This window comes from Pinus tabuliformis, chromosome 2_2, assembly GCF_031772625.1.
Source record: "Pinus tabuliformis cultivar Carrire ecotype Pingquan chromosome 2_2, CPIR1, whole genome shotgun sequence".
Taxonomy (NCBI): Eukaryota; Viridiplantae; Streptophyta; class Pinopsida; order Pinales; family Pinaceae; genus Pinus; species Pinus tabuliformis.
Window position 1 is genome coordinate 813,115,699 of NC_142300.1, and position 25,840 is coordinate 813,141,538.

The window sequence follows — 25,840 nt, forward strand, 5'->3', positions numbered from 1 at the left end:
TACCAACCATCCTTATGATATAAACTCACTTCTATATGCATTTTTTCTCTAAATTTTTGAATTTTTATATTGCTTAGTCATACCTGCATTTTCATTTTATCGCACTAACATCTTGACTGTAAATGTGAAAAACAGAGTGGTGGCTGCGGAAACTGATTACAGCTGCGGAAACCAGTGTCAGCTGCGGAAACTTGGCACAACAACCACTTAGATAAAGGGAGATAGTTAGGCAATCCTAATGGAAATGATCATGGGGAAATAACTTTTATTGATGAAATGGATGGCATGGAGTGAAAATGGAAATGAAATGAAGTTTTTTTTTTTTTTCTTCTTCTTTTTTTTTTTTTTTCTTTTTTTTTCTTGAATCACTTGAAGTGATGAAGTTTATTTTGTCTCCTATTTTTTTTTTTTAACAATTCTTTTTCTGATCCTCCAGATCACACAAAGTGCAGGAGGAGAACATACTAAAAAATTATTATTTTTCTTCTTTTACTTAACAATCCTTTTTCTGATCCTCTAGATCACACAAAGTGCAAGAGGAGAGCATACTCAAGAATTATTATTATTATTATTATATATATATATATATATATATATATATATATATTTTTTTTTTTTTTTTTTTTTTTTTTCAGATGTAAGAAATAAGGTCTCCTAATTACACTTCCCCGGCAACGGCGCCAAAATGTCTAGTCAATTTAACGTCTTAAATTTCTCTACATAAATTATCAATCCGGGTATCGTAAACTGATGAAGTGTGGTGCACCATATGTGCTTAGTTAACCTTTCTCTTACTTCGTCATTTTATAGTTTATGTTGTTTTGGGGTTTTGTTCTTGTTGCTTTTCTAAAGTGTTTAATGCAACTTAAAACATGTTATTGATGGAGTTAGTATTTAAACAAAAGTGTAAATATACAACTAGTTCAATCGAAATAAAATGCAATAATCAAATAATGAGAGAATGACTATGAGACCCAGTATCCTTGCTGCTTTAGCAAAAGGACAAGACGATTCTATCACATCATTAGTTCATTAAAATGCTATGTGCATCACTAATCTACAATCAACTTGAAAGCAATTTATGTACAGCTAATATACATGAGAAAAATGCAAAACAACAATAATCAAAAAGCTTTGTTATGTACAGCTAATATACATGGTGAAATAAAATGCAAAATTAAATGACAACTATACAAGGCAGGGGCCCTTTACCACCTATGAAATCAAATGCTTAAAGGAAAATAAAGACATCAAATAAATGACTAATGACATCGGTCCAATATCTCTGCTGTTGATTTAAAATGAAAATATAATCTATATTAAATTCAATTAAAAGTGAGAACAACTATCTCACACTATTTTAACTCTTCAACTTAATCTAAGCAATGTGAAATCTAAGTGACACTACATAAAGGAGACAAATCACACTACTTTAACCTTTTCTTAACCTTTTTGCCTTTCAGCTAGATTTATCATGTGAGAACAGTTATGAACAAGTCAGCAATGTGAGTCTTAAAGCAAACTAAACCAAGTTGTACTAAGTGATATTTTGGCTCCAATAAATTTATTTGATTATGGAAAAAGAACCATCAATAGATGAACAACTTGATATCTAAGAGTAGAAAGTAAAGTGCAAGTTAAAGAAATGATACTAATGAAAATCAAACTGCAGAAAAATAGAGGTCAGCAACATAGACAAGATGATCACACATGCCACTAGTCATGAAATCAAAGCAAAATTGAACACACTTGCATGAATTTAAAATTGCATGAATGAAAAATCTAATCTACCTTACATTCTACAAAGCAATATTTACAAAATGAAATCTACTCTACCTTACATCCTAATATGCTCCATGACATCTACTTCACATCTCCTTCCATGTTGAGAACATCAAATCTTTATTCAATTTTTTCAAAAGTACAAAGTACAACAAAGTTCTCCAAAGCTTTCAAAAGCCATCAAGGAAGAACTACAAACTTAAGAACTAGGGACTAAAAAGACTAACAAATGAAGGAGAGAAATCTCCTATTTATACAAAAAGATGAGAGTCATCTCATTAATGATAGTCCATGAATCTCTCCCTCTACCTCTAGAGTCCTAATCAAAATAGGAACTGATACGACACATGTCTTTTTAGAGTTACAATACAATTAGGAGATGTGACACATATCCTCATGATCCCATGATTCTTTCCAACCAAATTCGAATTTGGCCTTAGAGTGCCACATAAGGGTCTTCTAGAAGCCTCCTTTCAACCTACACATGTCAACAATCTCAACCCATTTGTTAGGTATAAGCATATGCACATTATTTTCTAATGTTTAACCACAAATTCACTTAAAAGGCTTAGAAATAATAAAGATTGGAAAAACATAAAGGTGGCCCAATGATAATGAAAGTGGGATGAATGTGGTGACATAGTAGTGAAATGGAGATGAAATGGAGGTGATATAATGGACATAATAGTGAAAGTGTAATGGAAATGAATGACATTTTCAAGGCTCAACATACCCCCCAACTGAAGCTATTGCATGTCCTCATGCAATATATATTACATTAACTCTTTTGATCCTTGAGCTTTGGCTTAACTTTGCATGATATCATTTGATAACTTCATATTTCTGCAAAGTGTTTTACTTGAATTGCAACATGGTTGGTTCTTGTGTTACAACCATTTTTTCTTTGTTGTTGCCTTCTACTTTGATCTTTGAACTTTGCATAATGATATTGTGATTATTGTTGCAAGGTATATCTTTATTGGATTGCATGATGGTTGGTTCTTGTGTGACAACCATGATTTTGTTTGTATCCAATTTATCCTTTAAACACTTTTTCAAAAGCCATTGTATGCTCATAATAGCAATGTAATAATTAATATATGTTGGAAGTATGTGAGCTCCTGAATATGATACGGACATGGCAAGATATGAATATGAATGTATTCCCCCCCCCCCCCAACTGATGGTATTGGCAATTTTATGAAATGAGGAAGAGAAATGTTTTTCCAACAATTATCATTCTAGCTTTTTATGGAATTCTATGGTCAAAAGTTAGAAAATGTCGTACTTTCACTTACCCTTTGGAATGGATGAGTTGTATGTGTAGTGGCTGAAAACTTCTGATCATATTCTTCTTCAAGTGGCTGAACAAGAGGAGTCATGGATAGAGAGATAAGATGACTTTTTATTGCTTCTACTAAAACTTGTTGAATCTGCTCCAAAATGCTGAAAATAATAGTCTTCATGTCTTCAAAACTCATTGGCACATTTCCTACTATGTGAAAAGATGTTCTGATGTCAAACATAGTAGGAAATTGTTGGCTTAGTGGCCATTAATGGATGCCACTAGTCAACACGAGAACTCTCACCATTGATGACAATGAGAGTCAAGATGCCCAAACACATCTTGCTAGGTACGAATGAATTTGCTGATGTCGAGTCACCTAGAAGATCTAACGAACAAGGGACATTAATGTATTCCCATTGTTTGTCAGCATGAGGACTTGCCATTAAGGCATGCAAGCCTCAAGGTGTTTTTACAAAGAAATTAGACTCAAAGGACTATGGACTCAATAATTTGCATTGAAGCAGGGCTTATTTGCGGAATGAAAATGACAAGGAATGGAAAATGAAAATGGAAGATGGCAATGGAGAGTAGAAATGGCAATGGGCAATAAGCATATGAATGAGCCTCTTGCTTTTATTTGTGGGTTATGAATGGACAAAAAGAGATGGAAAGTGTATGTGAATGTAAGTGGAAAGTATGGAGTGGAATAAAGTGAATGGTTTATTATGAAGTATGGATGTGATGGATGGATGTGATGGAGACAATAGTATCTGAAAGTTTTTCAAGTGTTTGGATCTGATTTTGCATCATCATATTTCCTCTTTGTTGTTGATCATCCTCTTATGAAACAAATTGGTCTCTTAGAGAGACACCATTCTCTTGTAGTCATTTGTCCTTCCTCCTAGAACCTGCAAAAAAAACTAATACTTCTTCCGCAATGGAATGTAAGATTATCAAAGGAGAGAGATGGCCAATCTCTCTAGTTATGATATTTACACAAAAAAAACTAAGAATTTGTATTAGTGAAACAAGTTCTCAAAGGAAAAATCAAAAGAATTTATACCTGATTTGGAATTAGTGCCTCAAGTTGATGTTGCTTCTTTTCAGCAATTTATTTCATTATTTGCCATTTCAAACTCAAATGATTTATTTCTCATTGTGTAGGTCTTGTTGAGATCTTTCCAATGGTACTTAAGTCATCAAAATCTGATTTTGTATGAAAAAGTTAGGCTGATTTGAACAATGAGGTTTTTCTGGCTGCGGAATCAGAGAACAACTGCGGAATTGGACTTTAGCTGCGGAATGTGCACAGTTTCTGTAGCTAAAAATCTTGAATAAAAAGTTAGCCATTCATCTTTCATCATCAATCCAAAATTAATCAATACCTTCAGAAAAGTGAGCAAATAACTTATTCATTTCATTGATTCAAAATTATTATTTTTTCTTGACATGCAGCGACTTAGTGTGGCGACTCAGTGTGGCGACTTTGTGATAACACTCAACTTGACTTCCTTTTGACCAGGGTCTTTTTCATCAAATTTGACCAAATGAATAGGACACCATCCATGTACTGACATTCCCCTAGCTACCCATGTGACTTGTTTTGCTTGATGACACCTGCAACCTAGAGTTTAACAAAACAGCTACGGAAAGTTGGGCTAGCTGCGGAAAGTTGTGCTAGCTGCGGAAAGTTAAGCTAACTGAAACAGTCAACCATCAGTTTTACGCATATTTTGGATTTTTTTTTTTTTTTTAGCAAATAAAATTCAAGTCAAATCACAGATTGAATTCAAGTCAAATCACAGATTGCATCGAAGACGGGTCAATTGTTTGAAATTAAAACAAACAGACCAACTGAGGCATTCAGTCCCTTAAAACACTATCCAATGCACGCAGAAGGGATTCATCTGTAATCCTCTACCTTTCATCACCTTCAGCATTTCTATCACCGGTTTATTGTTTGGCATTCGACTTTAGGGAGCAACAAGAATAAGCAGTCTGCATCAGTGAATCGTACATCCTTCCAACCCTTCAAGAGGCAACTACAACCTGAAGAAAGTTTCTGCTTGAAAGTAGTCAAATTTAGTAACTTCTGCTAGAATGTAATCCTGTTGATACAGGGCCCATAGACATTTATAATCCTCAACTCCCTTCCAACTTCCGCTGAGTATATATCATCACCTATGAACCCTTCCCCTCCCCAGGTGTTCAATAATCTTATGGACTTGGGATCATGTCCCGATATCAAACCACCAGAATGCCCACGTGCATCCAGTGCAATGAAATGCCATCCAGGAGAGATGGCCTCAAGTATGGGAATAGTTTGTAAGCCTGTCACAAGTGTTTCCTGAAGAAATATAATGTTTACCACTTCCAATTCCATCATCCGACAGAGGGTTAGTTTCTTAGCAGGGCCAGCCAATCCCCGATAGTTGTATGAGATCCACTTCATGGGGGACCAGGGGGGAGGGAGTTCAATGCTCTAAGGACCTTGTCAATGGGTTGTTGCCAACCTAGTGCCACATCCAGTCCAGCCTGGAAAATGGCTTTGGACATGTTGGAGTGTCTACCCCTGGAAGACTTGGATTGTGGAGGCAAGGAGGTAATACCAATTCCACTACTGTCCCCCGGGGTTAAGCGGGTCAAAGACCTAAGATTATAATTGTGACCCTTACTAGATTCAGTGGATGGCTTCGCGGGGGAGAGTGGAGTTTTATTTTTACATTATTTTAAGGGGGAAAAGAATAAACCATTAAATAAATATATTTTTTTAAATTTTTTTATGAAATATTATAATTTTATTTTTTTATGTTATTTTATGAGAGAAAGAATTAAAATTCCAGTGCAAAGCTTAAGAAAAAAAACCCAAAACTTAAAAGTAATAAATAAATAACACTATTACATAGGAAATGTTAATTTTATTTTTTCAATGTAAAATTTATAGTCTTCTTAGTTTTATATATATATATATATATATATATATGAGTATATGATATATATTTACTTTAATTTTTTATAATATTAAGAACTAATATATAAATATATTTTTCTATTAAAAATATTTATAAAATATTAGGCAAATAATTTTTAATATACTCTATTACTATAGCGTCAATACCTAATCAACTTTTTAGAAGATGTAAATGGTTCAATTCTCATTTACAAAGTCTATGAGAAAATAATGTTTTTCTTATTTTAGTTATCTTCTAACAACAAATATTTGGTTAGTCATATTATGTTTAACTATTCATTATGTATTTTCTAACTTCTTTGATAAGGACTAAAGTGACATACAATACTTCTTATTATTAATAACTTTTTGTCTTTTATTTATTAATATTAAATATCTTATTTTAAAAATATATTAGAAATAATAGAATAATAATTTTAAAATATAATTTAGCAACTTTTAATTTTTGCACGAGAGTATGGTAGTGATGTTGTAATGTAATGATTAACAATTTGACTTGGTCCAAATAAAATAGTATTAAAACTAGACTTAAAATAAAATTGAAGTAAAATAGTTAGTTTAATTGCGAAAGAGGCTCTCCACCCGAGTATGATAGAGATGTTGTAATGTAATGTTCAACATTTTGATTAGGTCAAAATAAAAATAAAATAAAATTGAGATAAAATAACTGTGTAAGTATTGGTGTCCTTTTTATAGTATTTATTGTTGGTTTATTCTTCATTAGAGTTTATGTTGTTGATCCTTCATGTTTTCTTAAGTATTTTATCATCTTATTCGTTCTTAACTCCTTTTAGTATTTTTATTATTGGTTTAATGAGTTTTCTTTGAATATATATATATATATATATATTTCTTTTGACTTGTGTATATTTTTGTTTTATTTTGTTTATTGTGCATTAATTATTTTTATTTTATTTCTATTATTATTATTTTTTTATCTTGTCTCGATTAGGGGTCTTGACTCCTTTTTATAATTTTTGACTTCCCTCCTTGTTTGGAGTTTGACTTTGATTTTTTTTATTTTTTTTTACTAATTCCCATTAATAGATTTTTTTAATAATATTTGATTTTAATAAGTTAATTTAAAAATTATTTTTCAAAAACTAGGTTAATATAGTCATTACTTCATAATATTTGTTTTTAATAAATTAATATCATAATTTAAATATTATGTTTCAAAAACTAGCCATTTAATATAGCCCTTACTTAATAACATTTGTTTAAATATTAATAATAATAATAATAATAATAAATTAATATCATAATTTAAATATTATTGTTCAAAAATAGTCGTTATTTGAAATTTTGGTCTCTACATTGCTTTCTATTTAAGCCTTTGCCATGGTTTGCCTCTTCACCTGGTCCTTATGATGAAGCACACTTGTTGGTTCAAAATGTGTCGGCCAAAATGTGATTTCTACCAAAAGACTTTTCGTAATAAAATATATAGTTTAATGTTAGATCTAAGACTTTTGTGTTCCATATTAATTTACCATTGTTGTTTTTGTGTTATGTAAAAGTTTTGACTCCAAGTTTTCACAACCCATGGTTTTTACCCATGATATTATTATCTTAGGTAACTTATTTAAAGTCATAAAATCTCTATCAATTTTACACACTTAAAGAGATGTGAATCGTTTTGTCTAAGAGCTATATATAAGCACAAATAATTCACATAGATTCATAAATTGGCATAAGACGCCAAAATGTGATTTCTATCGAAAGAATTTTCTTAATAAAATATCTAGTTTAATGTTAGATCTAAGACTATTGTGATCCATATTAATTTACCATTGCAGTTTTTGTGTTATGTAAAAGTTTTGACTCCAAGTTTTCACAACCCATGGTTTTTACCCATGATATTATTATCTTAGGTAACTTATTTAAAGTCATAAAATCCCTATCAATTTAACACACGTAAAGAGATTTGAATCGTTTTGTCTAAGAGCTATATATAAGCACAAATAATTCATGTAGATTCATAAATTGACTTAAGACATTCACTTATCAACCGACTATTATTGATAAAGGTAATTCGGAATCATATTTTTTGAAATACATTTTGCTTTATTAGTGAATAATTAATTATCTCTTATGTAAATATAAAATTTCAAACTAGAAATTTCTCTTTTTATTGTTATCCTCTAGCATGAAAATGTCTATTTGTGTATGGGTTTCCATTACACCTCTCATTTTCTTTTACCTTGGTCTGATTCCACTAAGATCCATTACATGTTTGCCCAATCTAAATCCATGATCAATAACAACAGTAATGTGATTATCTTGATTGGTGTTGGCGTGATTCCACTGAGATCCATTACATGTTTACCCAATCTAAATCCATGATTGAGTCGAGAGGCTCATTCTACAGCCCAATATGATGTGTAACCTTGTTTGTCTATCATCAAAGTTAAAATTTTGCTCATGTCGGCCCAAAAAAAAATAAAAATAATTAAATAACTATACAAAATATTTAAATAATGTCGATTCATAAGAAAAAATTGCACGTGAAGAAATTGGATCCCTCTTGGCTCATGTAAGATCCACATTTAAGATGGATCTATGTTGGTCAATAACAACAGTAATGTGATTGTCTTGAGTGGCATTGGCCTGATTCCACTGAGATCCATTACATGTTTGCCCAATCCAAATCCATGGTTGAGCCGAGAGGCTCATTCTATAACCCATTATGATGTGTAACCTTGTTCGTCTGTCATCAAAGTTGAAATTTTGCTCATGTCGGCCCAAAAATAAATAAAAATAAAAATAAATAACTATACAAAATATTTAAATAATGTCGGTTCATAAAAAAAATGCACGTGAAGAAATTGGATCCCTCTCGGCTCATGTATGATCCACATTTAAGATGGATCTATGTTGATCAATAACAACATTAATGTGATTGTCTTGAATGGCGTTGGCGTATCCCTCTTCATTCAACAACTTAGTTGCCATGTTGGTCATTTAATCTCTCCTCCTTTCAAAGGATTGTCATAGAGATATGAAAATAAAATGGTATTTGTAGTATCATGTATGAAATTTAGTTTACCTATACTTTATAGCCCTTTTCTAGGTAACGGTTTGGTTTAGGAAGTTCCAGATAGCCTTCCTATAGAAGTAATGGGTCTTAAGTTGTCAATGAAATCCAATGCTAGTGACATGACTGTTACAAATAGTCTATTGAGAAATGAAAGAGATGACACCAGTGCTATTGGAATAGGTCTTGGAAAAGTTTCCATTTGTCCTAGTGAGAAAAATCTTGGTAATGTGCTTATTCAAGAAGTTCCAGATAATCCTTTGCTAGGTAATCGGTTGGTTTATCGTTTTCTAGGTAATGGGTTGGTTTAAGAAGTTCCAGATATCCCTTCTGTAGAAGAATCAGGTCATGAGTTTTCAATGGAAGCTAATGCCACTAACATGGTTGTTGTAGTGTTTTGTTGAGAAATGAACTAGAGGACTCTGATGTCGATGGAAAAGGCCTTGGAAAATTTTTCATTTGTCCCATTGAAAAATATCTTTGCAAGATTAACTTGATACATATGAATAAAGAGATATATATGATAAGATTAAATATTATTTAAATGCAGGATTTATCCATCGAAGAACAATGTCATTTGACTCAACTTAAGGATTAGCATGTTACAACCTACACAAAAGTGGAGATGATATTACACAAGGTTTAACAAATAAATTGAGGAAAAAAGTACGGATTTTTGCAAAAACATTTTAGGGAAAGCAACTAATAATTGTAGCAATATTGTAGTGAATGCAGGAGGACATGAATGCTTGAAGTTTTTATCATTCAACATGTTTTGAAGTTTGGTTGGGTCATCTGCCATTAGGGGAATTTTGAGGTCTAAAATGAGACTCCTAAGAGAAGTGTACAACTAAAATAAACTTTATAAGAACCAACATGATTCAAGATGATGAAGTCAACCATGGGGGATAATTCACCATTTTTGGAGTAAAAAAATAAAAAGATTAAAAAATAATAAAATAATAAAACTACTTTTTCAACTCTTATTTTCAACTTATCTCCCTAAGGTTTTACTCAAATTTTGAGTGGGAGTACTCGTTGGATGAAAACTTTAATTCCCCATCCAAGGAGTACCCATATTGCATACTTTCGATGGAATCGGCTACACGAAAAATGAAAAATGTGATTGCAGGGTCCATTGAAAGTATGCAACATGGGTACTCCTTGGATGGGGAATCAAATTTTGCATCCAACGAGTGTTGCCACTCAAAATTTGAGTAAACCCATAGGGAGATAAGTTGAAAATATGAGTTGAAAAAATAATTTTTATTTTTTCCCCCTAAAATTTGATAATGTAATATAATCTTATTTTATTATTTTCACTATTATTTTATAATTTCCTTAGGAGGCCATATTAGACCTCAAAACTCCCCAAATGAAGGCTTCCATAACAAAGGAGTGAATGCTAAAATTTGAAGAGGGCAAGGTCAACATCTCCAGTGGACATAAGTGCCACTGGTCCATCAAGAGGTGAGGAGAATAGAGTGTTTCATATGCCAAAAGACATGGATTTTATGATGAGAAATACATGAATCATTTGTTTTCTCATAGAAACAAAGGGATTCCCAAGGTAACATGGGAGCTCATGATTATGTTTTAGTGATTTCCAGTCAAGATGAGGCCACTAAGGGCTAGCTTGAAACCTTGCACAATGCCCCTAACAAAAAACTTACAGATGTTGACATTGATTTTATCGATATAATTCTTCTAAGTAGTGGCAAGTTTTTTTCTAGAAACATGGGTGGGGTGAAAGAAGAGGGAGGTATGAAGCTGCAACATTACTCATGGCCTAAATATGAGAATATAAGTTCTCAGGTGCAACAACAATTTCACTCTATTGGTTGATCAAGGTTATGGAAAACTGAGGCATGTTCAAATGTTTTAGACTATAAGACATTTATAAGGCTGTCAAATGGTAGAATTGAATTTATGCCTAGTGTTGGGCAGCGGATCCCCCCATAGCATGTTTTTGGGGCTTGAAGCCCGAATTTTGGTCAAGTGTGATGTAAAGACCCCGCGAAATGCGGGCGCAGAGCGCGAGAGTCTAGGGTTGTCTGCCTTAAGATAATGTAATTTAATGTAAAGTGTGTCGGCCTACCCATGGTCCGCGGACCATGGGATTGTATAAATAGAGTGAACCTCTAAGTGTAAAGGAAGTTTTTAAGTTGTTGATAAGTAATAGAGAGATGAAAAGGCATGGTTAGAAGTTAGAAGTAGATCTGAAGGTATTGCGTCGTAGTGATAGGTAGAGGCTCTACAGCTAAGTGCTCAGAGGCCTAGTAGAGTCCGTAGCTGAGTGCGTGGACCTTTGCAGTTGGGTGCGCAGGGCTGAGTCGGGATTGTACTTGGATAGAGAATTAATAAAAGATAAGTTGATTCTGAAATATTGTGTGTCTATGCTTCTGTTATATTTATGCATCTCTTTACAGTGTTATGATTGCACACACTTGTTATGAATATTGAATGATTAATGAGACTATTGAGCCCACACAGTTAAGATCTATAATAATAGCACGATAAGAATGAAGGATCTAGACAACACCTCTCCGCGCTCTTTACAGAGCTGCGCGGGAATAGTTGCACAAGCTGCGAAGGACAGACGACTTGCGCGGAGCCGTGCAAGTGCACATGTTCGGTTCATGAACTTCCTATATTTCATCAAGGACATCCCTAGGGTGCAGAAACCTGGTTCCAACACCATCCCATACTACCTCGGGTGAGACTTCAGTCCGCGCACCACGGATTGTTGCCGAAAGGGCTAGTAGTTTCGAGATTTGTTTGGCTAAATCACTTTTGAACCTGGGTCAGGCCCTAACAAGCCAACAAATGGTTCCATTGCCGGGACCGGGATCTACCTAAGGGATGTCTAATGTTGTGCCACTAGAACCCAATAAAGAAGGAAGAGCTTGCTCGGGTCTCTTCGAGAAGTGCGGTCAGTTTGATAAGGAAACACATTCCGCAGTTACCAACACCACCCACGCCACCACCCGCTTCACCTCCCTCGCCTCCATCTCCACCCACTCCACCTCCACCAACCCCGCAGTTCAGTATGGCGAGCACGATCAAGCTACCCATATTCAGAGGAGTAGAGAACGAGGATCCAGACCAGTTCTGGTTTGTGGTAAGAGCAGTGTGAGAAGCGCAAGGGGTCACAAACGACAACATTAAGAAGGCTACATTGGTGAGCGCGCTGCAAGATTGCGCGTTGACATGGTATATCAAGCACTCCAATGATCACCCAAATGCAAGAATAGCAAAGATCCAGAATACGCTAAAAAAGAGAATTTAGCCGGCCAAAATCAGAGACACAGTCAATCATCGGATTTAAAGAGATCGTGATGCTTCCAGGCGAGACCCCCTAGGATCTAGATCGGCGACTGAAGAGCATGATCTGCGAGGCTAATATGACGCTCACGGATGCACAACATCGCGCCTAGTTTGTGGCATCTCTGACATTGCACCTGAGGATGGCGTTGTCGCAACAGAAACTTTCTACCCAGGCCGAAGCATTGGAAATAGCGATGAGATTGCATGAGACACCAATACAAGATCTGGGGCTAAGAGTTCAAAAAATCCACGTGCAACTACAAAATCTCTGCCTGGAAATGTAGAACTTGAAGCAAGATAGGGCACCGTGGCCTGAGGCACGCGAGGAAGTATGGTGCATAAAATGCAAGGGCCAGGGCCATGACAAGGATCACTGTCCAGTATTCGCAAACTATTTGGCAGGAGGGGGCCAGTGTCGTTGAGACCAAAGGCACAGGCAGGGCCGAGTGCGACACTTGCATTATGGTGCACGAATTGTTAGATAGGAGGAAAGCACACGACGAATAATTGTCATTTGCTGCAAAAGTATACATCGACACCCCAGCAACTGTTTTGTAATTTATGTAGGTCGGTGGGCCACGACGAGCGTACTTGTCGTAGCTATGAGTTAATGATGGATCGGACCCCAGCTTATCGGATGCAGACAGAAACGCGAGCCATCGACCCAACGGCAGGGATGGCGCGCCCTGGATTTCAAGGGCAAGGTCGAGGAAGAGGAGGAATGGGCCCAGGAAGGGGCCGTAGACAGTTAATTTGTTACAATTGCGGAGGACCCGAGCACTATGCCCGCTATTGTACCAACCCGACGAGAGTATCTTGTTCATATTGTGCTCAGTTTGATCATGAAATGGCAGATTGCCCGACGTTGATCGCACAGATGGGCGAGAAAGGGGTACTCCAGCCTCCTCTGACTCAAAATATTCAAATGATGAGGTATGAACCGCGCGAAGAAGACCCAAATGTGAACATGGTGCTTAGAAGCGGTGCGACCACAGGGGAGGATAAGGGGAAGCAGCCCGAGGAAGATGCATGGGTTCGTAAGGCTCTTATAAATGAACCTGAGTTTGACTTAGAATGCGCAAAGGATACGTTCATGGAAGCTAAGAAGAGCTTCGCAAAGGCCTGCACTTCAAGTAGTAAGGATAAACCAAAGCCAGGGATGGATCCTTCTATGATTACTACCTTTTTGGAGACATGCATGAAACTGTTGCGCAACAATTAGGCAGTTAAGGGACTACAGGAGTTGATTACTAGGTGCGCAAGGTCAGGGGAGCCACGCGTAGTCTGGAAATTGGGGAAGCATACATTGCGCACTGGGAGGGAAATGAGATTGACGACGCAGATTGGCGATATGAAATGGATCAGGTAATCCTAGACCTGGGTTCAGACACGAATGTATTGCCGAAGCAGACATGGGAACGCATGGGCAGGCCCACGTTATAATAGTCCCCTATTCAATTATGAATGGCGAACGAACAAAAGATTTTGCCCATGGGGAGGTTGCGAGGGGTAACAGTTGATATCGAAGGCGCGAGTACGCATACGGACTTTGAAGTGATAGAGATTGTTGATGACAACAATCCTTATCCCGCATTGCTAGGAATAGACTGGGCCACTGATATGAATGGAGTCATCAACCTGAAGAAGCGGAAGATGATATTCGAGAAAAAGTTCCTACGCGTAGTAGTTCCGTTAGACCCAGCTGAAGGAGCGCGTTACACTGAACCTGTGCGCGATGATGAAAGTGACGATGAGCTGGACTGTATTTACCAGATAACCACGTGAGACCAGGATCAGGTGAACCCGACTGTAGATGGGAGAATCTCATGGGAGCGCGACAGTTCCTGTACTTCGGATTCAGACGAAGAAGTAGAACGCTGGCAGAACTGGCTGCACGAAGTGACAACACTAAATTGCAACATGATGATTAGATCACTGTGTTGCGTGACAACCGAGGAAAGGGAATTTCCAACCTATGATGGGGTGACAGCAGTGGATGAATTCCTGGACAAATTTGAAAGCGCAGTACCGGAACAGTAGCGATACGGTGCGATGGAATGGGCGCTTCATGGAACCCTCGCACAATGGTGGGGTACACATAAGAAGACCATTGGGAACTAGCGTGAATGTAGAAGATGGATGCGCTTGTAGTTTGGAAGCCCCCAATATCAAACAAGAGCCGAGCAGCCAGGACAAAGCAGCTTACGCACCCACCTGTGTCGATGGGTGCAGACATGTGCTGTGCAAGCACATCCCATACTAAGGACTGAAAATCAGAACCAGATGCGGCGACGAACACCACAAATATTCCACGATGGAGCATTCAGAAAGCTATGCGGAATCATGAACAGAGTTCACCAGGCGAGACGAACTAACTGGGACCTGCGTGTACCAGTGGTTTGATGGGCCTATAGGGCCATAAGGAAAAACCAGAGCACGGAAATGACCCCAACACCGACGAGAAGAGATGAATCTTCAGTTAGCTTTTGTATCTCTCCAGTTTGTTCATTGGAATGATGAATCTTGGTTTCTCTGTCGCACATGGTAAACATTTTCCTTTGCTGCCTTCTTGCCATCGCACCCTGAGGACAGGTCCTAACATTTTCTTGGTATCTCCTACTAGTTTTGGATTACTTGTATTCTGGCGGGAATCCCTTGTTTCCGTATCTCAATAGGAGGGGATCTCTCCCCCCCTTCCTCCTTTGTCATTGCAACCTGGTTATCGGCCTCCTGGTTTGCAGCTTTACAGATGTCATCAGATTTTTGGGTCATAGTTCAGTTTAGCTCATGGTTGTCGCACCATTAGGGTTGCAGAGCTCTCCTTTGTTTACTTCATGAAATTTGATATAATTGGTCAAAGAAGTTTAGGAAGAAAAGCTAAAGGAGCATTTATTACACAATAATACATTTTTGAAAAAACAAGATCTCCAAACAATGGGATTCATTAGTTTTTCTTTTTTGTATATAACATTCAACCACCCCCTACACCTCTTATGTGGGATAAGAGTGAACAAATGGGAAGGAGTATAGAAACCTCTATGATATAACGATTTTTTTATGGATAGTTGTTTAAAATCTAATGAAATGGGGAAGCTAATGGGAGTATTCATTGCTCTTGGAAAAGATACCATTATGTTAAATGTTAGGGAGAGTAGGTATTAAATTATATCTCCTTAATGTTGGTGTGATTAGGTATAAATATATAGATCCTTAAAACATCTCGTATTGTCAATTAGTATAAAGGTACATATTGAATTAAATTATTATTGTCCAAAATGTTTATGATTTATTACATGTGTACTAAGATAACAAGAAACCAACATGAATAACTAGGAAAATGAACTACAGTTAGAAATAAGTATGGAGGGTGGATAGAAATGTCTTCCATTTAAGTTCATCCAAGTCACTAGGATTCATAGGGGCTATTTTAATCTCCATGTCATGCATTCATTTAAAAAATTGGAATTACAATTAGTAGGCCATGTTCTCATTTGCATGTCCTTTTTTAGCAAGTTAGAAACTGGTGTCCAACTCATTCTTGTTGCATCACAATGCAAGTTATTGAGTAGGGTTTTAGGTGATCTTATTAATGGTTATGTGCAATTAATGTGAAAATTTAACATAGTAGATACCCTCTATTTATGGATTCTTAGTTGAAAGGTTCTTAGGTGGCATGGTAGGACATTTCTCATTTTTGTTTCAAAGGAAAATCTCATAAGGAAACCTAAGAGATGATTCCCAATATTAGTCGATTAAATCCCTAGAAAACCATCGATGTAGACTAGTGTGCCTTACATAAGGGGATTCTAACCAAACACTTGCCAGCATGGAACTAGCGGAATGTCTAATAATATTGGTGACAACTAGTAAAGCTAATCCCTTGGGATAGGACGACATTATTTCTATCCGTTGAATTTCCATAATAAACTAGTTGCTCATTACTTATGATTAAAGAAGAAAATTAAAAATTTAATTTGTTGCCAATTTATTTCACTCTATATTTTAAATGTATGAACTATATAAATGAGGCTAGAGGTGGAGTTCACACACTACACTAATTGAGAATGACCTATTTAAGTCAATGCAAACTTTGTAAGCCAACTAAATTCACTTTTTTAGATCCAAATCATGATCATATCTAAAAGATGCATTTTATAAATATAAGTCATATTGATATTGTTTGTCTATAGCAAGTTATTATTTGAAAAATAATACTTCCTTCAATTATTAATAATATTATTGAATGTTAATCAAAACATTTTTTAAAAGAAAAGTTAGATCTAGAAGCACAGGCATGACTAGTTCAATATCAAAATCTCTCACTACATTGGTAAAAACTAAACTTTTATCAGAATACTTAAGAATTCCTTTGAATACATCATACACATACAAGGGAGTATCATGGTCATACACCTCTTTAAGCTAATAAGACATCAATTATAACTTGTTGATAATGTGTATGGCGATTCCCCAAGGTTGCAAGTAGCAAAGGCCTACAAGTTAGTAACCTTGAGCCTACAAGATACTCATAATAAGGGGTTGTTGGTTAAGGAACATATACTTCATCACTCTAGAGCTACCATTATCACCACCTTTGAGCAACCCATATTTTATATGCACATTGATCAGTAGCCATGAACTTGATGAAATATCCACAATAAAAACAGTATAAGGAAATCCATAAATTAATTAATCCATTTCAAATAGATTGATCACATAGGTGGTTCTACCCTAAATATCATTGCAAACAAATAAATATAAATGCTACTAACAAAAGACCTTTTGGAATAACTCATTTTCTTGAAATATATAAGAGATCAATGTGCTTTCATCATTGCAAGGTCTTGAAATGGACGTTAGAGTCCACTCACATGTAAAACCACAACCACAAACTACTTTCATAGTAGCCCCTTGAATATACAAACAACCATGATATAATTGTTGAAAATAGCAACAAGAAATGCTATAAATAACATTTCAGGTACCAGTGTTGGATATGGAAACAAGGAATGATAAAATGGAAATGATAAAAATAGCATTGCTATAAATAGCATTTCGGGATACATTCCAATTTTAGTTAGTCCCTGAACTAAAATTGAGAATTAAAATTCGAATTTGATCTTAGCAGTTGTTTGTAAAATAATTAATTAATTCATCTTGAGTTAATTAGTTGTAGAAAATCAAACATGAATTTTATGTGAAGACATGCAATAGTTTCCCCTTTGAATGAGGAAGTTATCCCTTGATTAAAGGAGATCAGGATGAGTTGTACTTTGAGTTGTAATTAGTTAGCTCAGCTAATTGAGTTAAGTCCAGTTAGATTAGTTCCAACAGTTTGTTGAATTAATTGTGAGTTCAGTTAGTTAATGCATGTATGCATGTAACTACTGTACTTCAGATAACTGAATATTCTCTCATAAATAACTCATGCATGTCAGTTCAGTCAGAGACCCAGTTGAAGTCAGAGGAAGGGACAATGTACTATCAGTTCGAGGAATTTTCCTATATAGGAAAGTCATCCATGCAGAAAGAATTATCTCCTTCAGGATTGCACAGTTATTTCAGAGGTCAGTGTTGTGTGTGAGGTGAGAATCACACAGGTTACAGCTGGAGGACCCAGGAGAAACTGCGCAAGGAAATAGGAGGCATGGAGGATTGAAGGAAGGCATATGTGTTGTCTATTCTATCTATGAGCAACAGTGAGGAGTTGTACTGAGAGCTGGATAGCTTGAGAGCTAAAGCTTTGTGTAATCCTAAGATATTTCCACTTGTATGATAATACAGATAGCGGGGTTTTTAGCTGAGGCTTTCCCCATAGTATTCTTCTGTGTTTTATGTGTATGATTTCTTCTTCTCTGTTATATGTGTTCTGATTGATCTAGCTCAAATTGATTAAGCTTCCACAATTTTGTTTGTATAAGTAGATCAAGTATTTTGCTTTAGTTTATTGCATTATCTGGTGATCTATAGTGGGAAATTTCTACATAGTATCAGAGCAAAGGTGATTAGAGCGGAGAACAGTATACAAAGAAGGGAGAATTTAGAAGTTTGAAGTTATTGATTGTAGGTACATAATCGATTTCTTATCACATCTCAAAGTTCACCAATGGCGTTCAATGGCTTGAGACTCGAGTATGCCCTGGATGGCAGCTCGAATTACATAGCCTGGAAGGATTGCATGGAAGCGGTATTAGAGGACAACGGTTTGAAGGACTTCATTGATTAAGAAGTCCCCAAGCCAGCAGCAGCTAATGCCCAAGAATTGGCGGAATGGAAGAAATGTGTGGCGAGAGCGAGGATAATTCTTCTGGAGGGAGTTCAAGACCATATTGTCTCGAGTCTCCATGGGAAGGAGACACCGTTTTCAATGTGGAAGACATTGAAGGATCTATATCAGAATAGCAGTGATCAGAGGAAGTTGGCGCTGAAGGACAAGCTTCGGAAAATCAAGTGTGAAAAGGATGACACGATCTATACATATCTGAACAAGCTCACCACCTGCAAAGATGAGCTTGGAAGTGTAGGAATCACGATAGTAGATGATGACATGGTGAATCTTTCTCTCCTCGGTCTTCCTAAGGGTTGACATAGCTACTAGGACTCAGTGAATGGAAGAGAGAAACTGCCAGATTGGGAATGACTGTGGTCGGATTTGATGCAGGAGGAGATCAAGAGAAGCACCAGAGATGGTTCTTCATCCAAGGAGGATGAAGAAAATCTGGCCTTAGCAAGTAAGGCAAGGAAAGGGAAGGAGAAGGATTCTCATCCCAAATCGAGTTCTTCTCATGGAGGGAAGAAGATTAACAAATCTAAAGTGAGATGCTTTAATTGTAATGAGGTGGGCCATTATGCAACTAATTTTCCATTGAAGAAATCCAAGAAGGGATCCTCGGAAGGATCTGAAGGTGAGGCATTGGCCTCTCAGTTTGAATTGGATTTTACCCTCATCGCATGCATGGTTTTATCGATGATGGGTTGTGGTTGGTATCTTGACAGTGGAGCCTCATTCCACATGACCGATGATAAAATTTTATTCAGTGCCTTGGAGGAGAAAGACCTCAAGATACTCATAGAGATGGGTAATGATAAGTATAGTGTTTTAGGAGTGGGCACGGTTTCTTTTTAGAGGGAGAATGGAGCTCGCATCACCATGGCAAATGTGAAGTATGTTCCAGGACTGAAGAAGAACTTGGTATTGATCACGACGCTAGAGGACAAAGGCTATGACGTAGTCTTCAGGAAGGGAAAGGTTTTCCTTAGACATATTCTTGAGGTTTAAGATGCATCCAAAGCATTGAGAAGCAAGGAAAATGTTGGAGACTTGGTGGTTGAGAGGGAGAGCACATTACTTCTCAACATGCAGCCTCAGAAGAAGTCTCAGACAATTGTGGAGGAGCCACGATTGGTGAAGCAGCTTCAGGAGGTTGTGGAGCAGCCACAACTGGAGAAGCATAGAGGAGACTGAGTGGAGGAATCCACTCATGCAGAGACCTCCGGCGGGGGGGAATTTCGAGCCAAGTGGGCAGAGGGATCACATGCAGCCATACCTCTAGGTGTGAGGTGGGGCAATGTGACGAGATAGTCCCAAGAAGGCTGAAATAGGGGCAGGATCCTTGAGGTAGCCAACCTCTTTGATTAGACCTTGCTACGGGAGCCCCGACGAGGAGTAGCAAGACTGGCTGAGTGGGTAGAAACAGATGCGGATGGAGCGGTAGAGGGAGCTTCAGTATCAGAGGGTGTTTCTAGCCCAACAGGGAGGTCAGTTACTTCTCAGTAACTGAGTTGCAGTGCAGTAGTGGGCAGCACGATGCAACATAATGAGAGGAGGTGCAGTGCAGATGTAGTGCTGGGAGATAGGACTAGTAGCAACATGGATGCAATAGCAGGAATCAGTGTGATTGATGCAGTCATAGATCAAAGTGATAGAGGCTAGAGTAGTCAGATACTAAAGAGCACAGAGGTGCAGATTTTTCAGTCGACAGAGGCAATAACAGTCAGAGACTTTGATGACAGAGGCATCATTCTAATTCAGGTTGGATATTTTTTTGTTTCTAGAATTGTTCGAGCAACAACACTAGGGAGAAGTGTTGCATGTAGAACATTCCAAAGGTTCAGGATCGGGTACGAGTTGAATGCCTTTCTTGTTGAGAGGGAGTGTTGAAAATAGCAACAAGAAATGCTAAAAACGGAAATGCTATAAATAGCATTGCTATAAATAACATTTCAAGTACTAGTGTTGGATATGGCAACAAGGAATGATAAAATGGAAATGCTAAAAATAACATTGCTATAAATAGCATTTCGGGATACATTCAAATTTTAGTTAGTCCCTAAACTAAAATTGAGAAGTAAAATTCGAATTTGATCTTAGCAGTTGTTTGTAAAATAATTAATTAATTCATCTTGAGTTAATTAGTTGTAGAAAATCAAATATGAAGTTTATGTGAAGACATGCAACAGTTTCCCCTTTGATTGAGGAAGTTATCCCTTGATTAAAGGATATCAGGATGAGTTATATTTTGAGTTGTAATTAGTTAGCTCAGTTAACTGAGTTAAGTCCAGTTAGATTAGTTCCAATAGTTTGTTGAACTGATTGTGAGTTCAGTTAGTTAATGCATGCATGCATGTAACTATTGTACTTCAGATAACTGAATATTCTCTCATAAATAACTCATGCATGTCAGTTCAGTCAGAGACCTAGTTGAGATCAGAGAAAGGGACAATGTACTATTAGTTGGATAAATTTTCCTATATAGGAAAGTCATCCATGCAGAAGGAATTATCTCCTTCAGGATTGTGCAGTTATTTTAGAGGTCAGTGTTGTGTGTGAGGTGAGAATCACACGGGTTGCAGCCGGAGGACCCAGGAGAAACTGCGCAAGGAAATAGAAGGCTTGGAGGACTGAAGGAAGGCATATGTGTTGTCTATTTTGTCTATGAGCAGCAGTGAGGGATTGTATTGAGAGCTGGATAGCTTGAGAGCTAAAGCTTTATGTAATCCTGAGATATTTCCACTTGTATGATAATACAGATAGCGGGGTTTTTAGCTGAGGTTTTCCCCAGAGAATTCTTCTGTGTTTCATGTGTATGATTTGTTCTTCTCTGTTATATGTGTTCCGATTGATCTAGCTCAAATTGATTAAGCTTCCGCAAGTTTGTTTGTAAAAGTAGATCAAGTATTTTGCTTTAGTATATTGCATTATCTGGTGATCTATAGTGGGAAATTTCTACAATAATTTCCATATTAGCGTGACAAAGTCACACACAAAACACACTTCATCCTAGAAATTCTTTGAAGTCATCTCAACTCCACTCTTTACCCAAGCACAACCATGACCTCAGTTTATCTAGCTTGGAATTATAAGTTTATTTTTCCTTGTGGAGAAGCCCTTGTGAGGTTTAACGTTGGGTATGCATAAGTAAGATGGAGGTTGTGAATGCCTCTCCTCATTCCCATCTCTTATCTATTTGATTACTTGCTTATGCATATATTTTTTGGTCACCTTCTTTATAATAGGTTATAAGAAATAAATTTTGAAAGGCCTTTTGACAATAAAGTGGCATTTAAACACCAAAATTGATGGTTATAACTTGTACTTATTATTGTTTGAGGTTAACATATTGAAGGCATAAAATAATTACAATTATTTTTTAATTCATAATTAATTTTTCAACATTATAGACTCATAGAAAAAATAAATATTCTCTAACTTATGATATTTACAAAATAAAGATTGTCCTAATTATGATACTTGATTAAGATATTTATATAAGATGTATAAGAAGAAGCTTTACAACTTGGAAACCAAGAAGTTCCCAAAAATTGCTTCTAATTCTAGCCAAAATCCTCACCTTCGACTCAAGTGGGGTTGGCATAAGCATGCCCAGGCATGGCTCAATTATTGGAGGGTGAATGAGGAGTTCATCTTGGAGAATAGAGATAATATTAAAAATACTATCACTTCCAAATTTAAGGACAAATTATGGGATGATAAGGAGCTTGAGGGGAAAATGAAGCTAAGGTACTATAAAGAGGTGATCAACCACTCTCTAGCTAACAAAATTTTCTTTTTGTCTTGACTAGTGCTAAAAAGAAAATGAACATTGTGAAGATAATAACTAACTCCCACGAGCTTCGAAGTGAAACTGGGTGTTGGTATATCCCCAAAACACCGGAAGAAAGAATTTGTCAATTGTGCGACACTAAGAGAATTGATGATGAAAAACACTTTCTCTTGGATTGTCCGACCCTCACTCACATCCGTTCTCATTTTCAAAACATTTGCCAGACTTCCAACCTTCTTGACTTGTTCAACCAAGATAACTATAGTGATCTTAGAACGCTCGTCTCCCTTCTATTTGCTTATAGAAATAAAATTTTGAAAAGTCTCAACTAATTTCTTTTCTTAAGGTCCATCTCAATGGACATTCTTCATCATCATCATCATCCAATGAATAATAATTTGAGTAACTATAGAAATAATCCAATAAATAATAATTTATGAGTGGATACATTTAGTAACCCTATCAATCATATTTTAGCTCAATCAATACCAATACAAAGTTCTTTCATGAATAAGTGTTCAGTGCATTTATAATGTTGATATTAACATGAAGTACAGTGCTCTTGAATGTAGATATAAGTAGCATAAAATAAGTTGAAAAATTATTTTATATCCAAAATAAAGCTTTGTATAATATATTTTAATTATATATATATATATAACTTAATTTATTCATACATCAATATAAACTATAATATATTATTATCATAAAAATATATTAAATATTTTCCATATAATAAAAAAAATAAACTATGTTAAATTATTTTTATAAAAATAACATTGAAAAGTTATTAAAACAATATTAATTACCTAACCTACCAAACATTTAGAACTAAACTCTTTCTTGAAATGATATAATCAAAGATATTCAAAGGAATGGAGATTCTGATCTTATGATTGAGAAAATTAATTTAAATGAGATTTTAAAGTTCGTAATTTCTTATCTATAATATCTCAAGGGCACTCGATTTAAATTCAAGTGGGAGAAACAAAAAACTATAACATGTTCAGCCATCATTCTCAGTTCAAACTGATTTTACTTTGTTCATCTCTCAGTTCAAATTGATTTAACTTGGTTCTTGGAATTTCAAAAATCCTGACAGCTCAGCATTCAAAAAAGCATGAACGTTGGAAAAAGATGACATTGGGCAGTCTATATATATATAGAGGGGACGGTCCAATTCCATAAGTTTATTTTGATTTTCTCTATCTCCTCTCTCATGCGGTGGTAGTATGGGGTGTTATGATTGAATGTGGAGCGCTCATTTGTTTTTGTTTCTGTCTATGTTTATGGTATTCTCTGTGCGTTTCTGCTGCGTATGCTGTTGTGTATTATGATTGAATGTTGGAGCGCTCTTTTGTTTTGGTTTGTGTGTATGTTTATGGTCTTCTTTGTGCGTTTCTGCTGTGTATGCTGGTGTTCTTTGTGTATAGTCTTATTTGTGTGTTTCTGCTGTGTATGATGTTGTTCTTGTTATGTTTATGTGTGTTCTATATGTAAATTAACCACCGAGTGCAGAGGAGAAGGACATATTTATTTGGGTGAATCAAATTGGGCGACACAAATTCCTCTTCTCCATGGATGGATGAGGTGAGAGATGAAGAAATCTGTGCTGTAGTTTTTTGATATATGAGCAGCAATCGGACTCTTTAATTTCTTTGGTTTTGGTTTTAACAATTATCGGAATCTTTAATTTCTTTGGTTTTGGTTTTAACAATTCATTGGTTATTTTTAAATGTTTCTGCACTAATTCTTCTTTGTTTGTTTGTTTTTAGTTTTTTCCTTCCAGCTTTGAGGGCAGAGCGCTGGGTGCATGAGTGAATACTTTTACAAAATCATATGTGCAAGGTACCTACCTTGGGCTTGTTATTTGTGATTTTCTGTGGATTTGATTTCTTTATAAACAACGATTGCAATGTCTCTCTGATCTCTTTATGAATAACAATTGCGCTCTGTTTCTGGTTAATTAATTATTTTCAAAATTTCTAGGCTAGGATGCTCTGTTTATTAATTTCTACCTGGCTTTCAACGAATTTGGGAGTATATAGCGTCTGTAGACCGTGTGCAAAGGGCCGAATGATCACTGCTACAATGGAGCAATATTTTTTTAAGGTACCTTCTGGATATTATCAATTTATCAGAGAGAATTTTTGAAATTGAAAAATGCAATAGCTCTTTTAAATTTCTGTTAAGTAAACATAGAAACGGTGATAAAGATTAGATAAAATGATTTGAATTCTTTTTGAAATCATAAATAAATTTCGATTTAGTGCGTGATTTCGCCCTGAGGCTCTCTACTTAAAAGAGATCTGCAGGCTCCTTGAAAGAAACTAGAAGTCAAATTAATTAAACCCTGTTTTGTTGTCTTGGAATTTAAGAAACGACCCGGACTACTCTGATCAAATTAAATAAACCCTGTTTTGACGTCTTGGAATTCAAAAAACGAGCCGCACGACTCTGATAGATGATATTTAAATTTAATCAAACGAATTACAAGTCTGGTTATCCTCATTCCAAATAAAATAAAATCGATTTTCGTAGATTAGGGTTGGTCTATTTAGACGTGTGTAATTAAAAGAATCCTAAATGAGAAATGAAATCGAAATGTAAGACTCTGAATCGACTGCTCAGGGACAAACAAATTATGTATGAGATAATATTTCTATTGCTGGGTCCATTGTACCTGGGCGTCATTCAGATTTGTCAAGATTCCAAAGTCCAATTTAAATTCGATTCAATGTGAGGAGAAGTTTCGGTAAATTTTGCGTAGCAAATTGAGGGATGGAGAAGAATAAGGTTGCAGCCAAATCCTCATACTTCGACAGAGAAACAACTCTGAGTGTTTGATTTATATTTCTTTGAGTATTTAACTTCTAGTCCTGTGTAAATAGTATTTGGATTTTTGAATTAAACCCTTACAGCAGCGTACCAGTGCTAGCCTGCTAGGTTCCATAGTTTTTATAATATGCTTATGATTAAAGAAGCTCTCTGTCTTTATGGTGTGATAATAGAACCCGCGAGTATGAGAAATTGGAGTCGAACCCGCGATCACGTTGTTAAAACCCTCAATCACGTGCCTTAATCGAGTAGGATCTTTATCATGTGAATATCCTTATGGTTGTATAGAACTGACCTTAAAATAGTGGCCCCTGCTGATTTTATTTGACGCGGATGGTGGGGCCCGATCACCACTCACACCTGTAGCTTTGTCTCGCTGGTTGTGGTGATCAAACTCACGTCGCTGGATTAGAAGTTAGAAGGCCGAAATCTTTGTCTCGTTGGTTGTAGTAATCAGACTCACATTGTTGGATTCGAAGTTAGAATCAAACCCAACCAGATTGTTAGAAGCCACGCGGTCAACCAGTCAAAAT

At 36.1% G+C, this 25,840-nt stretch overlaps 1 long non-coding RNA gene across 1 annotated transcript; it reads left to right on the forward strand.

Moving 5' to 3' along the window:
* The first annotated feature begins 23,704 nt into the window (after window positions 1–23,704).
* LOC149195436 (uncharacterized) lies at window positions 23,705–24,585 on the forward strand. The gene is made up of 3 exons (XR_016255145.1): window positions 23,705–24,059; window positions 24,245–24,317; window positions 24,459–24,585. It is a non-coding gene; the product is annotated as an uncharacterized LOC149195436 (long non-coding RNA).
* The last annotated feature ends 1,255 nt before the right edge of the window (window positions 24,586–25,840 follow it).